Genomic DNA, 9,359 nt, shown 5'->3' on the forward strand with positions numbered 1-9,359 from the left:
TACCTTTCGACTCCCTGAATACAAAGTGGCTAAGACTATGAGAAGAATTCTGTAGTTAAAATGTGCATTTAAAGTAGCAACTAGTCAACTTATTATTAAGGACCGGTACCAAAGGTGCAAACAGAAGGTCCTTCATAAGCCGTGGTTTGCTAACCATCTAACCTGCCTCATTTTTAAAATTTTTTTCCTCTGAATACATTTGCCTGAAGTTTTGCTTGTGATGCCATTTTCAATAAATTTTAAAAAGCAACTCGAGGGATTTAATTTTTAATGAAAATCAAAGAAATAAGTGCTTATTAAACATAGGTGGCAAAGTAATTGGGAAACAGTAGATATGGTCCCAGCTCTGATGATTTTTGGGAGGACAGACTTTATGCAGATAATTGTATAATTATAAATTGTGGTGCCATGAGAAAATATATAGTGTAGGGAGAGAATCTAATTTAGACTGGAAGGCCTCACAGAGGAGGTGGCATTTAACTGGTGCATAATTAATAAACAGGAATGAACATGGCAGATATGGGAGCCATACGGACTGCCTGGCAGAGTGTGTATGACGTCCCTGATATGAGAGCCAAGTGCAACACGTTCAAGGAACTGAAAGGAGCCACTGTGACGACAGCATAGTGAGTGAGGATGAAGGTTTCCAGAGACGAGGATGAGGATGCCATGGTAAGAAGTTTGGATTGTATTGTGCAGAGACCAAATAGCGAAAGATTGCTCTCCAAGTGAATGCTGTCAAGATTTTTCAATTAGCAATGATTGCCAGTAAATCTGAATGGCATGTAGTGTTTGTGGAAAGATTTTCAAAAATACAGAAATGGAAGAGAATAGAGTACAGACATAGCCTCACACACATATTGTCATTTGATTTACAACAAAGGTGCCAGTGCACTTCAGTGCAGAAAGGATAGATTTTTCAGTAAATGGTGCTGGAGCCATTGGCTATCCATGTGGGGGGAAAGGAAACTTGATCTCCCCCTCTTGATACCCCCCGATATTTACAAAAATTAATTTGAGATGGAATATAAACACTAAAGCAAGCTTCTGGGATAAAACATAGAGGAATATCTTTATAACCCTGGATTAAACAAAGAGTTCTTTAAAAGAAGCAAAAGCGAGTCCTCGCCATCAAAGAGTTGCTATATTGAATTTTATTAAAATTAGAAATTGTTTATTTAAAGACATCATTAGGAAAATGAAAAGGCAAGCCAACATCTAGGTGAAGGTAGTGGCGTTATGTTTACCTGAAAAAGTACTCTTATCTAATGCCCATCAAGAACTCCTACAAATCAATAAGAAAAAGGCTGATCATCCATACTTTGCAAAGATATATACTTCACAAAATCACCAACAAGCATATAAAAGATATCTAACCGTCATTAGTCATCATCAAAATGCAATTGAAACCCCCAGTAAGACATGTTGTTCATCTATCGGAATGGCTAAAATTATAAGGACTGATAATATTGGTAAGAAGACTTGGTGAAGATGTGGAATGATTGGAATGCTCCTACACTGCCGGCAGAAATATAAAGTAAATTAATCACTTGGGGAAAGTGTTTGAGTTACCTTCAAAAGTTAACATACATCTTCTCAACCTAGGTATATATTCAAGAGAAAGGAGTGAGTACATCTACTCACAATAACAGTCACAGCAGTTTTATTCATAATAGCCCCAAACTGGAAAAACCCAAATGTCCCCAAGCAGGAGAATAGATAAATTAATTGTGATACATTCTTTCCGTGGAATATTACCCCACAAAAACAAAACTAAAGATAAAACCACTGATATACACGACGTGGATGAATTGAACAGCCATTACCTGAGCAAAAGGAACTGAATGCAGAAGAGGACATACCGTACGAATTATACTGAAGTTCAAAAGCTGGCAAAACTAATCCACTATGATCAGTCAAATAGGGGGAAGGGAGTACAACACTGATTGGGATTCAGGGGTATCTTTTAGGGTGTGAGGAATGTTCTAGATATTGATCTGGGTGGTCATCACATCGTTGTACACATGTAAAAATTCACTGTGCCATATACTTGAGATTAGTGGACTTTACTGCATATAACATGTATTTCAATAAAAAATTTACATGAAAAATTAAAACAATAGGTTTGAATGACAGAAGGGGAAAGTTTTGATAAACCAGAGTTATAAATTGCATATGTAATGTGATCTGAACTACATAAAAAATTTCATAGAAAAAAATGAAAGAAAGTATACTGAAGAATTAACAGTGGTTTCTGGATGGTAGACATGTTATTTCCATTTCTTTATAGTTTTCAATGTTTCCCAGATTTTCTCTAATGAAGTATATTACTTCAATAACAGAAAATGAAATGGAGAAAACTGTAGCTAAGAATACATTTGGCATGACTTGACCCTCCGTTAGAAATCAAGCTTGAAAATTTTAGGGGTAAAGTAGCAATTCAGAGCGGGGCAGATTCACAGGGTTGTGATTTAGAGAAGGCTTCATGGAGCAGTAAACCCAAGAGGAGCTGGGACAGCGTTTAGGAAACGATGTGTTTGAAGGCAAGGATGGGGGTTGGTCAGTTCCCCTTGTGTGATGTCTCCTTAAGCCCATGTTCTTCAGCCTAAATTGGCCTGACTTTGCTTCTGTCCACTTCATGGATTCCACGGTCCTTCAAGTATGTAATTGCCTTTGCTTCAACTCTAGCATAATGATCTTTTAAGCCATTTGTAATTTTTGTTTTTAAAAAAGCTCTTTTCCTATCCTTTTATATTTTCAGGCAATACCATTTGCTCCATTCTCTATTTTAAGGCCGCCCTTTTCCCCCCTGCTTCCCCATATGCCAACGTGAGTTTAAAAATTAACTAAGCCATTTTCTCCTCCTGAAAGAATAAATATATGAAAGAATCTCAGATACATAGACACATACACGCTCGCGCGGTCTCTCTCTCTCTCTCTCTCTCTCTCACACACACACACACACACACACACACACACACACACGGCTCCAAATGATCCATCTGTCCTGTTGAAGACATCTACCACCCACTTCATCCTGGTACAGGCTATTTTTGTTTACTTTGTTTTGAGGGCTCCTGTGTTGGAAGCCTTTAAAGAGTACTTTGGTTTCCATTTGAAAATAAAAAGCAAAGCACTTTGTTCTTCTATTTTATACCTATTGCAGGGCTGTGTGCAAAGAAATGCTCAATAAATGCTGATTGAATTGCCTTTATACAGATCGCAGCCTATGTCACTTTTGGATTTTCTGTGTACATTTTTACTGATGCGTGCACATTTGTCATAAAGTGAATTGTGCAAGGAGCAATAGTCTTTAGAATTTGATATTTTTCTGAATCTGTTCTCTGCAAACCTGTGTCCTTTTAGGTGAGTTTAATTACTACATTTTTAAATTCTCTGTGACAAAGGATGAATTGAAGCCTTCTTTAAGTGTTTTTTTTTTTTTTTAACTGCTTTTCTTTTCTTGGCAGGGTAAGTAATAGCATTATGCTGTGTTACTGGAAATTTCAATCAATAAAATATATGTGTCTTTAATTAGAATGCTAGGAAGTACTGCTGAGTCAGACCATTTAGTTAATGCAAAAAGTGGAGTTCAAGAGTTTACGCACAGAGGGTCAGTTTGAGTACATTGAGTCTAGTTGGGCAATTTTAATATTTTTTCCCAGATAATTTACATTTGTTTTAAGGTCCAGTGTTCATAAATATTAGCAAAGCACCTCTCCTGAAGCAGACACAGAAATGAACGAGACCACCTTTGCTTTCAAGAAGTTCATGGTCCAGTGATTTGTTCTCTCTCTCATCCACTCTGGCAGAAAGCCCATACTTTGGTGGACATCTTCAATTTTGACTTCTCCCCTGAGATCCAGAGCAGCATTCCCAGTTGCGTTCCGGACGTACTCCATAGATGTTCTGATGATGTCTTAAACTTCTTATTACATCTGAGATTAGTTCATTATCACCTCCTTCCACCAAAACTCATTCTCTTTCCTACATCTCTTGTCTCCATGACTTTACTTTTTTCTAATCACTCAGGCACTAATCTTTGAGATTCTAACCAAACCCCTTACATTAGAGATCTAGTTCTCCCTTAGTAAGCAACTATATGCTTTGATTGTGGCCATTTGTCCATTAGAGTCTCCTCCCATAATCACTGCCCCTCTTCGGCGTGGCTGACTGTATGAATCCGTGCAAGAGAGGGATGACTCAGTGGGGTACTCTACATTCTCTACTAATAACTTTGTCTTAATCCGCTTGCCCCTTGGTTGTCAAAACAACCCATCTCTCTCCCCTCCTCAACCTCAGCAAGATCCTCTCCCTTTCCTTCCTCCCAGGTGCTGGTGCATAATTGAATACTCTCCCATTTCCACTTCCCTTTCTGATTCAGTATTTCCAGAGACACTCAGTTCTTCCCATGGATTCCCTTCTCCAACTGCTAATTTGGAGTTTCCCCATTCTAAACACTGCCTGAAGTGTCTGAAGTTTCCCCATTCTAAACACTGCCCACCCAGGTACCCACCCCACCGCCCCAGATCGTGGCCTGCTCCAATCCATGACATGGCATCAACACTGGTCTGCTTTGGGACTCTAGGAGTAGGTAACGCATTCGTTCTCATTTCCAAAAGTTTGTGAAAGGGGTGTTTACCACAGGGTAATAACACCCAAGTTATGATTTATAACATACTGGAAAGAAGCTGTGATTTTTGCATTGGGGCAATGTGAGAGGTAAAACTTAGTGATGAAACATGGATGAATGTGCTGATCAAAAGAAGCTAAGGCAAAAGGGTACCTACTCGATAGTCCTATTTATATGAAGTTCTAGAATGCACAAAAATGGTGCTAGAAATCACAGCAGTGGTTGCCTTTGGTTTGAGGTGGGGCTGACTGGAAAGGAGCACGAGGGAACCTTCTGAGGTGCTGGAAGTGACCTGTAACTTCACAGAGACGTGGCTTACACGGGCAAACGCATTTGCCAAACTCATTGAATCATTAACCTAAGATCTATGCTTTTCACTGTCTGTATATATTACCTTAATTTCACAAAAGAAACAAAATTAAGGGAAAAATTGTAGAGTAATATAACAGTATCCTACTAGTGATTAAAGATAAAAGATTATATAATGTAGGTCTAAACAAAATAATATAATGGAGGAAGGACATGCTCTTGTATTTGTGTCAAGGAAAAAAATATGGTAAAGTTTGCTCTGGAAGATCCGCTAGAATACACTCGGTTGTTTGGGACCACACAGCCACTTTTGCAGTGGTTCGTAACAGAGATGCCAGAATTAAAATTCATTTTTACAGATGAGAAGGTATGACTCTTTTATGTGAAACCTTCTATGCTTCTAAAAATCTCGCACCCCACTGCCTTCCCCCAGTACCTGAAATAAATCACAACAGTTTGGTTTAAGCTTGGATGAGGGGGAGGGTTTACACCACAGGTTTGAAATAACTAAAACACAGGTCCCAGACTGGTAGCCTTCAGGCCATGGCAGGTCTGCGAACGTGTTCTGTTTTGTTTGTTTTTATTTGGCATGGGGGGAATATGTAGAGTCTTTTTTTTTTTTTTAATTAGTTGCAAATGTTTGAAACTTAAGAGATTTCACATAAAAATCTGAACATCTGGCAATAGTTGGCTTGCTTTCCAAAACGCAGAGTTTGCTTGGATCTGAGTAGTGGCTCCTGTGGGTGGGGAATGTGTTCGACACATATCCTACCACTCACAAGTACCTCAGGACCGACCTACCGCCCCAATCATTGTTTTAATGTCTATTTTTAGTCCTATGAGTATTTGAATTTGCAGCCTTTGAGTTAACATTTGTTGAACTCTTCTGTGTCTAAGAGCTACAAAAGGTTTTAGTGGATACATAATGAAGACTATCACTGTATCGATTTTACAGACAAGGTGACCAAGGTTTAAGTAAGTGAAGGACTCACCTATGTAGCACAGAAGTGAGTAGCAAAGCCAGGACTTAAAAGGGTGTTTTTTTGTTTTGTTTTGTTTTTTACTCCAAAGCCCGTGCATTTACCAACCACATCGTTGTTCTTCTTTATTTTCATCCTTGGTTTCATCCATTATTTAGTACTTCTCTCTGGTCATTTGAGTTCTCATTGGTTTCCTCATGATTTATTTTGATAGAATCATCCTTGGTCTCCAAACTCTCTTGATTTTGCTTCCCTAGTGGTTAAAAAAGATGCACATTTATGTGTATTATTTACTGATAAAAAATACACTTGCATTATTTAATATTATGTGTACTCTAAAGCATATGAATATTTAAAACTGTTAAAGAACGAGATTTTATATACATGAGCTAGAATTTCCTTTCTACACTGCATAGATTATCTTTTAGGAATTGCATACTCTAATTTGGCAACTAGTAGAAGAAATGATTCCTGCACCATGACTCTGCCTGAAAGCATCTTTCATATCAGACTCCCAATTTTTATCCAATAAATTGTCCCTTCCAGATAATGGGTGCAGTGGAAAGTCACCAGATCAGCCCAGACTATAGAAAGACGAGAGAAAGTTCGTTAGAAACTGTAGCCACATTTAAAACGTTCTAAAACCTCTGCAGCCCTAAACTTCAGGATAGCCAAAGGCTTCTTTTATGCATCCTAAAGCCTTGGATTTGCCTTTGGAGAGTTCAGGTTCTCTTCAAACATCTAATTCTGACTGTGGCTTTTATTTTGACAGAAGCAACATCCTCTGGGGTCTCAGTTTCTCAGTCTGAGATGTGGGGGCTCCATGTTCCACCACCTCATTTCACAGGACTGCTGCCATGATTAACAAATCTGTGCTTATATAAAGTACTTGGACAACATCGAGAGCTGAGAGAGGCTGCTAATGAATCTGGGTGAGATGAATTTGTGGGTACGTGCCAAGAGCTTTCCCAGAGTTCTGACACTCTAAAGAAAGAAAGAATGGCAGTGAGCAGACTGTCTGGAGGCATGTTTTGTGTTTGCTCAAAGGTAATGCTATATCCTCTAAATAGAGTTGTTTGGTTGTATGTGGGTGGATAGCTTCTTCCTTCTAAGACCTTATCTATGCTCCCCGACCCCTATCCTATCATCACGTGTGATCCTAATGAAACTTTCTTCTGGAGCATTCTTTTCTGTCTTACCCTAATCCCTTTATTTTCTTAGTAAGTTTTCCCTCTTCGAGGTCTAGATCGAACATCCTATTCTGCATAAATAATCCCAACAGCACCAGGCTGACTCGGTCTTTCCTTCTTGTGTACTTTTGAAATATCAGAGCATGGCGGGGGGACATGTTTGGCACACACCCCCCCACGGACTTCCTAGAGGGCTAATCTTTTTGTGTGCCCTTCATTGTTGGGGTTATAACAGGAGTACATAAAATTGTCCCCGTAAATTGTGAAACATAAGCCCCTTCTCATTCTAAAACATACTTTCTTCGATTAAGACAGGAAATTAGAAAGTACCGCTAACCATATTTAAAATTTCTAAACCAACCCCCCATCCTTTTATTGCTGTTACTACACACTGGGGCGGTATTTAGCGAGCTGCAGTACAGTGAGGCATACGCATGCCTGCATCTCCTGCTAATTCATGTGCTCTTTGAGGGCCCCTGTCTTATTCATCATTAAGGCAGCTAACACCTGGCACTCACTGTAGGCACTCAGTAAATGTTTGTGCAGTGAAGATAGCTCCCTTAAACAAAGATTGGAGGAAAGCCTGACACTGATTTTAATCAGGTCTCTTGTTTTATTCCTTATCTACCTTACGTGTAGTTAGAACTACAGGGAGTTCCTCTTTGAAGTCAAAATATAAGTCCAGAGATTAATGAACTCGAGAAAAGGCCCTGATTGTGACGCAGTCAGGAAATAGATGATTTGGATGTTTGACATTTTCTAGCGAATTAATGATGAACACGGGGTTTGCCAGAGTGAGTTGGAGCTATTCTGTGTTGAGATAGATGAATTATAAATGCTTTAACCTATGCCCTTGGAAACGCTTCCCTGTGCACTTTTCCTTCTGAGAGGGCCATGGAGGTGGAGCTGGAGCCCACACACCTGCTACAGGGCCAGCACCGCTGTCAGCAGAGGCGGGTGGATGCTGATGCTGGCGTTTCTGGGTCTACCCAGCTATTTATCCCACTAGCAAGGACGACCTGTCTCCTAATGACCAACCACTGGGACAGCTTCCCATCACCGCAGTTGGCCTGGGCCTCTCAGCCATGCGCCTGTCACTTAGTGCCATCCGGTTCAGTGACAATTAGAAAAGCTCTGACCGGCAGGAGAATAATTACATCCTATAACTGCATATGTGGGAATAGTTCTCAGACAATTGGTATAGAATGTATACATTTTCCTCTTCTGTTAAAGCAGTTACTAGTGACGAAAGTGAGTTCTGTCTTCCATATCTGACTTTTGTCCAAATAATGGGTACTCGTATTTCACAGTGATTTCTTATCGAGAATTGTCAAATTCTCTTTACAAGGCACTGAGCACCTAGCACGTGTAGAGTCCTATGTAAAGGAAACATGGTGGCAAAGTTAAGACTCTTGCCCTCCAGAAGCTTGACAGCCAGTAGGGGAAATAGACAGTCTCCAGGTAACCATATTGTAAGGCAGAGGATAATAAATGCCACGACAGAGCCACTATTTGGGGACAAGACGGGAAGAAATTGATTCTAATGGGAGTGATTCTGAAAGGCTTGATGGCCGAGATAACAGTCGAGTGGTATTTTAAAGCACAGGTGGATTTTTAGAAGGATCAGATGGGAGAAGGGTGAGGAATTTCGGGAACAGAGAAAAAAACCCAGGAGGGATTAAGGGTTGGGTGTCTCATGACGCAGAGAAGGTTCCGCAGCTGGAGGAGACTGCAGCCTGGTGGGCGGTGATTGATATGTGGTTAGGAGCAGCCCTGCGATGCGATGAGAGAGCTTCGTGGGGCAGCCTTGCCTAACGTATAGGGTTTGAGCTGGAGCAATGCCGGGCGATTCCCAGGTTATTCTCATCTGCAGCTATTTCCTTGAAGTCATTCCAAGGGTGGCTGTCATTGCCATTTGGACATCTTGCTTAGCGAGAGCACTGTCAGAGAGTAACCTGAGATGCTTGCTGTCTGTTAAACTAATTATGCTTCGTCTCTCAGAATGCCTTGATGCTCTCGATCCTGAAGGCTCAGCAGATTTTATGTAGTATCTGAATTATTAATGGAGATGATATGGAAGAGGGGGTTTGGCTGCTTGTTCCATTTTGAGCAGCTCTTGGGCGGGTGGCATTACGGGAAGAGAGGCAGCTGTTTGCAGAATGATGGACGAAGCAGGCCTTCCAGAGGAACCCTACCCAGACGGGAGCCTGTGCAAGTATGCTCAGAAAATCACAGCCTGCTTTGGAG

At 40.4% G+C, this 9,359-nt stretch overlaps 1 protein-coding gene across 1 annotated transcript in view; it reads left to right on the forward strand.

Moving 5' to 3' along the window:
- ABLIM1 (actin binding LIM protein 1) overlaps window positions 1–9,359 on the forward strand; it is a 206,277-nt gene that overhangs the window by 10,554 nt on the left and 186,364 nt on the right. The window lies entirely within an intron of this gene.

This window comes from Pteropus vampyrus, unplaced genomic scaffold, assembly GCF_000151845.1.
Source record: "Pteropus vampyrus isolate Shadow unplaced genomic scaffold, Pvam_2.0 Scaffold46, whole genome shotgun sequence".
Classification (NCBI taxonomy): Eukaryota; Metazoa; Chordata; class Mammalia; order Chiroptera; family Pteropodidae; genus Pteropus; species Pteropus vampyrus.